Source organism: Platalea leucorodia, assembly GCF_965183815.1.
Source record: "Platalea leucorodia genome assembly, chromosome: 6".
Classification (NCBI taxonomy): domain Eukaryota; kingdom Metazoa; phylum Chordata; class Aves; order Pelecaniformes; family Threskiornithidae; genus Platalea; species Platalea leucorodia.
Genome location: NC_138828.1, coordinates 4638477 through 4652954, shown reverse-complemented (window position 1 = coordinate 4652954; position 14478 = coordinate 4638477). Strand labels below are relative to the sequence as shown.

The window sequence follows — 14478 nt, the reverse complement described above, 5'->3', positions numbered from 1 at the left end:
GGAGAAATGGGAGAGCTACTGGAGTCTCTAGATTGACAAACATCCGTATTTGTGACAGTTTGCAATGCAGCAGAGGTAGCAGCAAGCTTTCCTGAGCAAGGCAGTCGTTGGATGAATTGGTCCTGTTTTTAGTCTAGGTTTTGTGAGGATTTACAAATACAGATTGACTTGCTTATCACCAGGGAGGTCACAAGAACAGTGCTCATGGAAACAGACCAAAACAGCTCCTATACATTGCCAAGGTGTTACAGGTGCAAATACAAATCACAAGGGGGCTGAGCAGAACGTAAACCTTCTCGGGTGCTGCATTCAAGTGTGGCCTAGGAAAAAGCTCTTCCCTTTCTAAGCTCCAGTCCTGCCCCCATTTACTTCCCAGGAGCTTTCTGTTGACATCAGGCTGAAGCTGGACCCAGGAAGGATTCTGTAAGGAAAATTGTGGGAAAGAGCCCAAAAGGCTTTACAGGTACATAAAGACATGCTTTTCTCTCACACAACATGAACCCTTGTCTCAGTGTCACAGTGAGCTGATAACTCAGGAAGTGGTGACACAGATCGAACTCTGGATTAAGCAGAACAAACTCCTTTTTTGCTTTGATAGTATCTTGATAACAGTACTGAAAAGAAGAGTTTATATTTTTATAGTTGAGTAAGCACTTAAGACATAAAATAGTAATATAATTAGAGAGATGTAGAGCAGCTCTAATGCTAGATGTTAATGAATGTATGTTGGTTTAACAGATATTTCGACATTAGTTTATATCAACATGCTCTCTGAAACTAATACATCCAAAGCCTTACAGGAACAAAACCACACTAGGATATCAGAGTTATTTTACAAAGGAATAAAAATTTAAGATAAAGGCCATTCCAGAACTGGTACGCACCGATTTGCCTTTATCATTTGCAGAAGCGTGTCCAACCATAAACGGGGGAGGATAATAGAAGGTGAACTGAAACTGTGTCGCTGGAGAAAGTCAGCAGTCAGGGAATGTAGTTCATGTTTTTTGCATATTTTTTTTATTTTGCTCGTAGGACTTTGCATCATTTTTGCTGTTGATGTTGTTTCAAATCAGTGCTTCATGCTTAAGTGGACTACTAGCAGCATATTCTCCACTGTCATCTGGGAAATAAGAATAACCCGTGACAAGGCAGGCACTTTTAGTAGAAGACATGAATGCCTTAACTGAGTTGTGATGCGTGAAACTCGGCTCCAGGTGTATCTATATTTCATCCCTACATTTCCGAGCATATAAAACCTCTAACACATTTTGAGTCAGAGCCAAAATATTCAGATTAAAAAAACTAACAACTTATTGAAACATCAAAAAACCCAGACTTTTCTTAATGAAATATATGTTTGAATACTCTAAAAAAAAAAAAAAAGCACATTCTGCTATGCCTTTATGTTTCTCGCACTTTTGATGTGAATATAATTAAGTTCTGCATATCTTGAGGAACTGCTAGAGAATTAGACTAATCTATAACTCTTAAAAATTGTCATAGTTCCTTTGAAATCAATGGATGTTTTGACAATTTGCACCAGCTGAGGAACTGTTCTGTGTGTTTAATAAAGGACAAACTGTTGTTTAATTACAGGGAAGTTCATAAGAAGTCTCCACAGCTCAAGAAAAAGCTGGTCCTTTCAGCAATAGTAATTTTTTTGTTCTTTTAAACTCATTATGAACTGAAGTGTCAAAAGCCATCTTTCTTCCAGTAAAGACCATAAAGCTGTCTTTAGCTGAAACACCCAGTTACATGTATTGTAGTCAACTTAATTTTGAAGTGTGGCCTTCGTGCTGCAAGGTATTTTTTGAGAGGAGAAGTAGGGAGTACCTATTAAAGTGTCAGCAGAGCAGTTTAATAATAGGGGAGAAAACTGGGGGCAGTCACAGTAAACAAAAGCTCTACATAACAACAGAACATCAAATATTTCAGTGAAAGTTTTCAAATAGTCTAGAAGAGTGAACCAGGGAGATACCATATATTATACGTGTTAATTTCTGAAAGTATATGCTTGCTCTGTTTCTAAGCACAGAACTGCAGGAATTGTGTTTTTCTACCTCATAATGTGTTGTGAAGATAAATACATTAAAAACACATGTGCAGACATTGTAGTGATAGTATAGTACTTAGGAGAGACAACTATGAGCATTAGAGTCTGGATTTAAGCAATGAAATAGAAGGATGCTGAATTTTCAACAGTTGCCTTTAGTGTAAATGCAGATGCCCCTTAAAAAAAAAAACTGATGCAAAGTTTTGTTAACTAAGCAGAGCGCCTATGTGAAAGCACTAGGTTTAGAAAAGTAAAGCACTTTTATGTCTTGTAATGTGTGTAAGCTCCAAGAAGATTTGGGCAGAACAAAGCAACACTTACTTCCACTACGGAGTTTGGAAAACAAACAAACAAAAAACAACAACAAAAAAATCTATAACTTTTGAACTACTGAGATAGGAGGGGTAGGCAGTTGTGATTGCCTACCCATACAGGCAGGGAAATAAATCATGCGAGTATTAACTATTACAGAATTTCCGCCAGCTAATGCAAAATCTGTGCTGCAGGTAAGATCCAGAAAAACACACGTCCCACGGCAAGGATTTCAGCATACATGTGGTACCTCATTAACATGGTGGTTTAGTACTAGAGTTTCCCTTCTTTTACTGTTTCTCTCCATCCATACTTGATTTCTTACTGTCCTATTTTTTCTTGTATATTTTTCCCTAAAGCAGAGCATGAGAATAATATCATGATTGGAAGGACATTCTAGGTAACTCAAGTGCATTTGTGTCTGAGCAAGAAGAGTTCAATTCTTGTTACTACCCAAAGGAGAGAGAAGGGAAAATTAAAATTGTAGTCTTTTTCCCCAAGGGTTGGTGTGCTCTTTTTGTTACATAAAGAGAGTTGGAGCAATTCTGCCAACTGGTTTCCGCACATTTCTAGCAAGGGCAGACCCTGGCATAGTAAGTTGCCTGATTCTCTACTCAAAATGAGTCTAACGAAGCAAACAGATATCGAGGCAGCGTGAATCAATAGCCATGCTTCTTCATGTTGAATTCATCTAGCATGGGACGCTCTTAAAGCCAAGGATTTAAGTTCAAAGATTGACTTTAGCACCCGAATTAAAATATACTCTCAATGGTATGCGTAACCACTTGGCCGCTGGCCCGCCCTGGGAACATCTGTGGCAGTGGCTTCAAAGGGGCAGACGGCTACTCCCACCACATCTGGTGACAGCCAAGAGCCGTCCCACAGCACACTCACACCCCGTGGCCCAACCCTTCTACTCACAGGGATGTCTCCAGTGCTTGAAGTAAAGTATACGAGTAGAAAGAGGAACAAAACAACTGGACTTTTTCTTTTCACGCCATCAGATTAATAAGGAAGCTCTCACATTTTCTGCAGTTTTCGACCAATAGCACCAGAATTCTTCCTTATGTTGGGAAGAGACTTTCTCACTTGATTTGGAGGTTTTAGTTTACAGCCTGACTTAAGTTCCAGTGTTCACACAGGATGCAAGGAGGCATCCATTCGCCACCCAGTTGCAGTGAGAACTCCACATCCAACCTTTGCAACAGTCTTTGGAAAACAAATCCCAAATCCAGAGCCAGCCATAGGTGTAAGGCATTTTTAGAAGACCCCCAGTGAGTGCTTTGTAATTAGAAATTGCAGGAAATGACTCAGACATACTTTGAATTTTAATTTTCCCTCAGTTTTTAATTTAGCCAGAAGGAATAAATTAGTCCCCAGTTAGGAATATCTACCATCTTTGAAACTTGGATATTCACAGAGAGCAAATAGCTCTTCATGTAGAAGGTCCCAGCTGAAGGATGTAAATGGTAAACTGCATGGAACACCATTTATTTACACTATTTTGGAAACACGAAAGGTTGAGCTGACCCTCCTATGATTCAAATCTGAGTTTACAGCATCATTCATCATCTCAGAATGGGTTTGTTCCAGTCTCCTTGAACAAAACTATTTTCTCCTCACATTTGCTACACAGAATTGGCTGAATTTCAATTCCAAGGTGTATCGTACGAAGAACGGTTTTGGAGTGAAAGGTGTCAAGCTGGCAAAAATTTAAAATTAGATTGGTATAAAATCTAATTTTTTTAATATAGAAACTGTTTAGTTTTTCCTCTGTAATCTAATTTAAAGTCGCATAACAATTGTGTTTCTTGGCTATGGAGGTAGGTTTCATCTCTAGCTGGATGAAATAAAGGATTTTAATAAGAAATTATGCAACAAATAGGTGGAATTTGTGTCGCATACAGTAGGAAAATACTTTGCACCTCTGAGTGCTGCATGTTTGCTGGTATCCACCCAGAGGTGGTGTCAGGGAGATCATTTGTAATCAACTTGCTGGGCAACCTCTGCTTGATTTTGGTCAAGCATTAAAAGCCACCTTTTGTTGTACCAGGTGATCTTATCAGTGACCTAACAAGAGTAGGAACCAAAAAGTCTTCTAGTATTGTGATTTTCTTGAGCCTCCTCTAGCACCTGGGGATGGAGGTGGGGGGCTGGGGGCTCAAGCATTCTCTTGCCAGAAAAATGACTCTTTCAACTTTTCCTTTTTTCCAGGCTTTCAGCTGCAGACTCCAGGTGTAAAATCAGAAGCCGAAGTGGCATTTTCCTCCCGCATTTTGGGCGGGCAGGCAGGAGGGGAGGTGGTCCAACTGCACAATGACAGATTATGCAAATCCTCCTGGAGCATCTAATCAATCACAGCAGTGGGAGAGGAATGCAGCTCATCTCCGAATTTGCCTCCATCGCCGCGTCCTCGCGTGAAGCATCCCCCCCTCGGCTGGAATGACATCAGAGCAGCTCCAAGTCCTTGAAAGTCTGGAGGTTGATTAGCTGGAGGAATTGGCCGCTTCTGCCAATCACCACCCTGCAAAGCTGCCTCGATACTCTTGTAGATATGAGGGAGAGGGAGGCTGACTACAGCAAACAGGAGGCACAGCGGCAGCACCGGCAGTAGTAACGGGAGCAGCTGGTATTTGGGTGATTAAATAGTTCTCACAGCCTTTTTGCTGTAGCCTGGTTGCTCCCTGGTGTAATCCCCATGTCCAAGAAGGAAGCTGCATTTTTAACAGTGTGCTGAACAGAGGTTTGAATCATTCCAGCTGGCTGCTTGTTTTGAAAAGGACAGTCTGTGTATAAACGAGATGTGACTGTGCCGGTAGAGTTCAGTTACTGGGGCTGGAGCAAGAGGAACCTTCCTGGGATGCCGCTCAGACAGCTGCTATCAATTGCAAACTCTCCCTAGTTTACCTGGAGCCATGTGAAGAGATTTGAATAGCAGATGTCTCTTTCCTGCACGCTAGGAAGAGAAATTCTTCTCTAGGTAAGCTATTGTTCAGCTTCTGCACATATTGCTATGTTAACCTATACTTCTGGGTATGTATTAATACGACTATATAGACAGTGCCTGTACTCAGAGACAAGACAACAGTTCCTGAGCAGGCATAAATATCCACACAGTGTGTAAAATGGCTTGCCTAGAACCTAATTATGTATATTAAGTACTTCAGAAAGCTGCCTAGAGCCTGGCATTCAAAGGATTATTTTAAAGTTTGAGATAGTCTTTGCCATGTTTGCATGCAAGTGCGCTCGATGTAAATGGATACGCACCCTCTGAGGGGAAACAGTTGTCTGACTAAATATATGAAAGACCACAGAAGTTAGAGCATGGGAAGTTACGTGAGGAAAAAAGAGGATAAGGTTGCAATTCTTCTTTTGTCTACTCCATGTACTTTGCTTTTATTTGCTACCATCTAGCAAAGTTAAGCAAAACTAGTGTATTAAAATGACAATGTGTAAGCTTTCCATGGATATATAGTAAACATGCACTATTTAAAGTAAGAGTAATTGTACTGTGAGGAAGCCAAGACCTGCAGATCTTTCTTCCAGCAGTTTGATATGCAAACAACATCCATCAGCAACATCTTTTTTTAAAACAGCATGATCATTCATAGTGTGGCAGCAAGGATTGTTTCAGGTAGTAAGAAGCAAACTGAAGAAATCAGGGTTTGCTCTTCAGATGACTACAGAGTCAGAGCACAGCGGCAGCCCAGTGTTTTTATCGTACAGCTGACACACCGGCTCCAAGTCATTGCTGCTGGGAATAAACACTCAAAGGAGAAATGTTTAGAGGTGAATAAGTCTCTTCCTACAAGCACTACACTAATGCAACCACACATACATACAAAAACCACACTCATTAAGTTCTCTTTTCCCCAGGCAACTTACCATATCATTTTTTACTAACTTCTGCAGCTCTTAATCATGTTGATTGGACCTTCCCTCCCTGTGAATAAATGCTGCAGAATCTGGCCTACCCCGTGTAGCAGGTTATTCTGCCTTTTCTACCTCTGAATGTTATCAGAGCAAAAGACAAAAAGAGAAATAAGTAATTTTCACCCCATTTCTTCAGTAGTTTTTAATTATGATCCTCCTGCTATAAGATGTTCAGCTTGTGGAAGAATAACAGAATCTCCTTGTTCATAAAGTTTAAATAGTTGGCAATGTTGCAAGGTCCTTCCCTGTCTTGCCCCATCATGTCCGTATACTTTCATCACGCACATTTTATCATCAGCTAAGCTGCACTGTCTGACTTGCTTTCTGAAACGCTGCTCTAAAGGCGGCGGGGGGGAAATGCCAAGTCGCATTTAACTAAGGAAATTCTTGGGTTCCAGTTTTCTTCTGAATCTTATCAATTCAAAGAATACGATCTGCTCAATTAGATTAAATGTTCCTAATGGCATTGCTCTGTGCAGAAGTTTAAGATTGTGTATTGGTTTTGTGCCATTTCCTCAGAACATGGCCTTTTTTTGATTCATAATAAATGCCTAATGTCTGAAAGCCTCAGAAAAGAAAGCAAGAGTACCTTAATGTCTTGTTGACACACTGTTTTCTGTGAGACTGGAGAAACGCTCCTCTAACTTTTATTTTATTGACGGAAATCAAATCCAAAGGGCTAGATTTAAGCACAGAGCAGGATGCTTGAGTGACTGACTACTTTCACACACACACACACACACACGTCCCCACATATACTTCCATTTCAGTCTGAACACCCTGTTAACTCACACTATAAAGTTCTGGAAGTCCTATTAAAACTTTATGGATGTTTAGAGATTGTGATATCTGCTATATTGCTCTTTGTAATGGCACTGATCAAACTTAGCTGATGTGGCAGCATGCAGGGAATCATGAGCTTCTCTAAAGTTCAACTATCATTCAGTGAGAGTGGGAGAAAAATATGCTAATAGTAAAGATTTTTTTTTTTTTTTTTTTTTTTGAAGTCTTAGAGTACAGGAATTACCTCAGAGGTATAATGAGATACTTTAAGGAAAGCATGGCCACATATTGCAAACCCAGGGCAATACTGATCAAAGAAAATGCTGATGAGTTACTAGTAGTTGTGACTATGAGTTTTCAGTTAGATGAACAAAAAACTACATTTAACCATATGCCACCAGAAAAAGATTTGTTTCTCATTTTCTTTTTCTACAAGCAATAAGGCAAAGAATATCATGATCTCTTACAAAAAAAAAAAGTTTCTGTTCCAAATCTCTCTGATTTAGCTCACAAACAATTTTGATTTGACTGCCTCTATGACCATAGTGCTGGCTGAGCTTCAGCTGCATGTATACACTGATGTTTGCTTCCATCAAGTGTTTGCTTTGCAAAGTTTTCATAATGCTTCAGCTTCTTAGGTGCATCCAAGAAACTGCTTTCCATACCTGCAAAATGGGCTTTTCTGAACAAAACAAACCCTGGTCTAAGAGCAGCAAAACATTTCAGGCTGGGGCCTGGGTGGCTGAAGGAAAGGATAACTCAGAATTGTGCAGAAAGCTGCAATTTCCCCAGCCTGTGCAGTCATTTCAGGAACAGGGCACTGAGCTTAAGATGAGCCAAGGGCTCTCCACACTTCCCAAGGTGAGGGGAGCCTAAGTTTCAAACCATTTGCAAGGATTATGGAGTACAGTGTTAAGGTGGCAGTTTAGCAGATCCCTTATTCTCAGGCCTGGGTTGCAGTTGAGGACCATTAGAGCAGATCGAGGGGCTGGACTGGGGGAGAAGGAGGGTCTCTGGGCTGGAAATTGCTTGGAACATTAAAGTGTCCTGTCTCACATTTTGAGAAAGGCTGAAGAATGCTCATATCACAGCAACAAGTCTACTTCTCCTGGTGACATGTTAAAGCAATGCCCCTCATGAAGTGTAAGCCACCCGGAAGAGTGCTAGATACAAATACAGAATTTATTTTCCATCTATGTCAACACTTAAATTAGAAAAATTGTTTGAGCTATAAAAAAAAAAAAAAAAATCAGGTGCTGGAAGAAAATTAAAACCATGCACGTCAATCTGAAACATTTATTACAACTACTGTCAGAAATAATTACAATGAAACCACAGATTCTTCTGAAATTAACTGTTGCTATAGAAAACTAATAATATTTTATCTAAACAGTAATGCCACCAGAATCACATGGCAACAGCACAACAGTGTAGAAACCATGTCAGTATTTGATGAAGAAAACACATTGGCACCAGAAGTAATGTATTGTGATGGGATGATTTAAACTCAATTCTGGAAGGAGCAGAGAAGTATTTAAACCTATTTCCTTCCCTCTGGCTACAGGAAGGGTCACAACTGCTTTCCCCAAGTGCAGGCAAGCGGAGCAAATTAATCCTCCCTCCTCTACTGTAAGGATGAGTTTTGCAGAGCCAGAGCAAATACAGAAGTAGAAGCCAGGGCAGGGTGGGCTTCTTTCATGAGAAAAGAAGCAAAAAGAAAGGGGTTCCCTCTTCTTCCTTGGAAGCTGACGAAATAAGAACTGTATTTGGCTTACTTTGCTTGGCCATGGGAAAAACCTGCTGAATCTCTGGTTTGCTTTTCACAGCCTAGGGAAGTCTTTGTTTTCCCTGCTTCTTCACGTCACATGGAGGCTACCATGCAAGTTTCTTTCCTCCCCCAAAACACGCTAAGACGAGGTATTCCATAGCACAGCCCCAAAACATACAGTATAACACAGACAGCAATTTAAAATCTGTACACCTCTAGCTGCTGATGCATCTGTCCCAGACCACGGTACAGCTAAACTTACAGAGTGCATGCTTTTGCACCCAAGGCTGCTGTTGCAGAATTTCGGCTAAGACAATCTTGCAACTTCAGAGTTAGTCCTTACGCAGCCACAGGATGAGAGGAACATCTGCCACTCTGTCACGGCCTGCAAGAGCGCTGAGAAACGCATGCACAGCTAATGCTCAGGGCTGATGCATCTACAGCTATAGAGTTTTACTAATGGCTGGGTTTTAATCTTCCATACGTATATATCGTTATCAGACACACAGCAGACAGAATAATGTGAATGGGCTCTTCCCTGAGTAGAATTGTGTATGAAACGTATCCTCCTGAAGGACTATCCACAGCTACTTATTTCAACCTGCACTCTGCCAGGCTTCCACTGAAAGGATTGCATTTAGCTTTTAGTGTATAAATAAGTGTTCTGATAAATAATTAATAGTAGCTGCTGGCCATAAAAGAGGCAACTGTTTGGAAAGTTAAAACAGTGTCATGAAATATGCACCCACCTCTATGTTCTAGTTTCAGGGGATGTTTTATCCAACATCCTTTCCTTTTGCATGGGACTGTATTTTCCAAGGAGAAGGCCAGAGCTTGACGTCCAGACCCTCAGGGTATTCTTTGAATTTATTCTCTCTCATTGGGATATTTATCACCCCTTAAACCACCAGAGGGAAGGGCAGGTGGTTGGTGATTCACAGAGAAGTTTTTAGATATGAGAGGAAAATGCAGTAGTGTCTAGGTTTCTGGATAAGAAATTACTCTTACTGGTCAGTTATGATTTTAAAACTTTCATAGCTTTTTTTTTTTTTCTTTTTTTCCAATTTAAACAAAAGCAGGACCATCTGCCTTGATACTTTTGCCAGACTACCTGCATTTTACCTACCTAAATAGCTGGTATAATGGACTAGGGCATTTTTATTCATTACTAGTCAGTAGACTGTATTTGTTGTGCCATTTTAAGTGGTTTCACTATTCTACCCTCATACGATTTGCACTGTTAAGGGTGGAACCATGCATGCATGCACAGTGTACAATCCCTTACTGCATAGGGCACTATACAAGCCAGTAAATACCATTAGCAACTGAGGGTCCAGGTTTGTTTTGAATTGATAGAGCGACCATTCCTCCTTCTTAAGGTCTATCTCATTAGTAACCGAAAAGCAGTGATTCTGGAACTTCCATCTTCTAACACATCAACTGAGTCTTGTTTCCCCATGCCTTACTATTTCTAAATTACATGCAGGGGTGCACATTACTATAATTTGTACCTGAAAAATCACAATTAAAGATCAGGAGACCTCTGTGGTACGTACTGTCTGCGTGACAAGCAAAGCAAGCAGTGCGTGCCTCAAAACACTTGACATTCTCAGACTCCCATAAGACACACTCTTCATCAGCTTTGGAGGTAGCAAGATCCACGTGCCGGCATGAGTTAGCAGCAGTCATTCTGCATATTCAGATTTTTAGCTAAAGTACCTCTGAAAAGGCTTTCTCCTGCATGGAAAATATTCATGTTCAGGCAGAAAATGAAATACCTATGTATATACTGTCTAACACAGAACTTTATGGATTACAATGTATCATTGTGTCAAGCAATGAGACATCATTCGGTTGGCTTGTAAGCCCTTTCCGTAACCAGAAAGCCAGGCTGGATTTCATCTTCCAAGATGCATCCTGGAGATGCATATTGGAAAACAGTATAGTTGTGCACCCAGTCCACAGGAGAGAATAGGAATGTAAAGAAACATAACTAATTGCTATGGTGCCCCGATGCAGGGGCAGTATGTTCAGAAAGATTTTGACAACCAGTTGGATTTTTTTTTTATTCCACCACCCCCCCTTCCAAAAATAAGTTAATGCCTCAGTAATTCAATAAGCAGAGATTTTTCACGAAAACAACAGGTTAATCACAGCCTCACTATTCTGTCACATAGCTTTGATGGTATTAGTTCTAGTTCCAGTGTCTGAGCTTAGCATGACTCAACAAAAAAAAAACAAAACAAAAGAAAAAAAGAAAAAAAGTCCCTTGAATTCCCAGGTAGGACCCTTATCCTGCTAGTGGCATTTCTAAATTGAACTTTATCTAGACAAAACAAAGAATAGATCTTTTGAAAGGAAATATTTGTTTATATTTTGAACCAAAAGAAAAACAGTATCTATAGGTCACAGATGACACACAAGAAGTCTCAAAAGATACCTTTCACTCGACTAACAAAGTGGTTTCTCTCCGAGAAACCCCATAAAAGAGGCAGAAATAAACACCAAGAAATTTAACCAGGATATGAAGAATAATAAGAAAAAGGAAGCAAGCACTGCAAATATATTTGACTGCACATGAAAGTATGAATTTTACACTGGCTTTCTTAAATGCACTGTTTGCAATATCTATGCTATATACATTTGAACCAAAGATGACTCATCTTAGAACATTTTACAGCTAATGCCCATGTAAAGGTAGAAAAGGGTATTATTTCCATAACACAGATCAGAAAACTGAAGTACTGAAAAAAAAAAAAAAAAAAAATCAATGGCCTCCAGAGGGCAATACATGGTGTTGGTGGCAGAAAGAGACAGAAGTCAGTTTCAGCTCCCTGCCTTATCCTCTCACTACTAAGCAGTTTTCCTCTTGATAGGCAAACAATACCCATCCAATCATATCAAGATAAAAAGAAGTTGAATTTGTATTAATATCTTCCATAAAACTTCCTTGGACTATCTTGTCTGCTTGGCAGTGTCAAATACTTAAACACATTAAAGTGAGGTATAGTCTGTTGAGTATTGCAGTATTTTTAGTACATGATGAAGTTCCTCTGTCTAGATTAGTTTTACTGACAACAGTAATATGTGCAGCCATAACTGGTTCCCACAAAAAGCTAGTCTTTCCAGTTTTAAAGAACTGGTAATAAGATGCAGAATTTTCCGAAGGACTGTCTGGAACCTGGTCTAGGACTAAGACTCTAACTTAAGCAATTTAAATACGTATATGGAAGAGACAGGAGAGATGTTATAAACTTAACTTCCTACCCCCAAACTGTCATGTAATAAAGCAGTGATAAATGCAAGTATTTTATGAGCAAGGTGGAAGTGACCGTTTGAATTTTCCTCTTTAGAGCAATGCCATTTGGAAGTCCAAGAAGCGCACACACAAAAAAGAGAGGCATGTGGAGGGTCACCCTGTCTTCATTCACTCTGCTCACCTTACTTTGCTTGAAAGCCCTTACTTGCCATTACCACTCTTTGCTGGCTAAGACCTGCCAGGTTGTCACCAGCGCTGATGGCTTAGATGATGCTCTAGGCCACACAACTGCTCTGATCAGAGTTTGCTGGGACCAGACTCACTCACTGTGTATTCTACCAAATCCTCTCAATGATAACAAAACCCTTCAGCCAACGAGGACAAAGATGGGGAGAGTGGACTCCAGTGGAATTTACTTAAATAATAAATATAGGGAAGCTGTTACAATGAGAGTTAATGTACCCAGAGCTTGAAAACAGTCTCTGGCTGGCTGGAACCTAGCTTGAGTAAACTCAGAATAAACCTCTGTCTCAATTTCATGTGGTAAACATGCTGCTCTAAGGATTTAGGTACAAAGTCTTTGTTATCTGGGTTTAAATAGACTTCCTTTGCAGTAGTAATAGATCATTACTATGTGACAGCAGTAGTCTCTCTGAAAGAAGTTAGTGGCCTCCTTTTAATTCCTCGCACAGATGTGACCACATCAGACTTTCTCACAACTAGTCCCTGTGACAGGATACAGACACCGCAAAACATGTTATTCAGTGAAATATATTGTCATTGATATAAGGGTGGAGACATTTTAATTATCTTGTATGGTGGCAAACGTTTTTAGGTCCCATAAAAGCAATAGGAAAACAGAAAGTGCGGGAAACCATTAAGTACTAAAAAAAGTATGAAGACCAAAGAGCTTAGCTTCTAATAAGCTATTCCAGAGCCTGTGACTATTATCTTCTCGGCAAAGGGCCTCTTCATTAAAAAGGGAGCTTTTAAACTTCTTTGTGTAAGAAGCCTCCAAAAAGTAAACTTTCAGTAGCTATCCAGCAAATCTGTAATCCCTGGTAAATTTTCAAAGTAGATACAGAAATCTGCAGTTATTTAGATGTTAATAGAACTATAAAAAGAATTTTTTAAAAAACCTTTTTATGCCTTAGCTTTTATATATGATCAAACAAGATGTACAGTTTGACTATTGCATTGATTGACTTTAAGGAGTTCTAGTTAGGCAGCCATTATATTGCACAAATGTTGTCTCTCAACTGAATTCACAACACAAATCATTCTATTGAAACTGGATAGCTAATTGACAGCCTTATAAAAGTAGAAAACAGTAGCAGAATAGATGGACTGTAATAAAACATATGATACAGCATCTCACAAAAGTTTTATTTGAAAAGTTAAATGAATTCAAATTGGCTTCCATTGAAGCATTAAACTATGAATTGAAAAGTGATGAAGAGCCATTAACTGAGCAAGATCAGAAGATTTGTTGCATCAAGTCAAGAGGAATGTTTGCCTCGGGAAAACATGTGAAGCCTGTTTTTATTCACCAGCTTCATTCAAAAGGGGACTGGGGCAATCATAGGATGTTCATTACACCTGTACCCTCCATTAATCCCACTGGGAAAGCAAAGCATGAACTCCAAGGACTCGATCCTGCAGGTCACACACAACTTTGTACCACGGGAATCTCTGCTGTGTTTTCAGCCACAACTTTTTGCCATGACATTTTGGCTCTGTCATCATGGCTTAAGCAGTAAGCCTCTGACATTCAAATCATCTCTCAAAACCTTCTTTTCATCCTTGGTAGTTCAGTTACTTTTCTACAGATGTCAGGAGGGTTGTAAAGACCCCTGTCTGCTGAAGGGCATTATGCAAGCTTAAGTGGCTATTGCTTCCAGCTCAGCCATAGGTCTGCCAGCTGACCTTGGAAAAGTCAGTCCTGTAGCCAAGAATAATGCTGTTTAGCTTTTTTGAATTTTTGGCAAGTTACTGGTGAAAAGTGGTAGATCTTATTACCATCACTCAGGCAAGATGGACACATTTATTGGAAACGGCATTGAGATGACACTTTTTTTTTTTTGTTTTAAGTCTGGCCACAAAGCTAAGGTGTTTTGCCTGAAGACATCAAAATACTACATATATTTTGGTATATTTTGATAAAGTGATATATTTTGATATCACTACACAGCATTTTTGCCACATATGGAGCTGCACAAAAGGTAAATGTGGTCATTAACACCTACCCATTACAATGGTGACTAGAGTCACTCTATCAAGAAACATGTATATATAGGTTCTGTCTTTATGCATGGCCCTCCTAAGACTATAGTTAAATTATTACTGATTTCTAGGAGCTTCCAGACCTGA

At 39.7% G+C, this 14478-nt stretch overlaps 1 protein-coding gene across 1 annotated transcript in view; it reads left to right on the top strand.

Moving 5' to 3' along the window:
• Positions 1–14478, top strand: part of LOC309592236 (bifunctional heparan sulfate N-deacetylase/N-sulfotransferase 4) — a gene marked incomplete at its 3' end in the record, with an annotated part of 147178 nt that overhangs the window by 42110 nt on the left and 90590 nt on the right. The window contains exon 3 of the mRNA XM_082315438.1: positions 4580–5345. The remainder of the gene's footprint in view (positions 1–4579; positions 5346–14478) is intronic.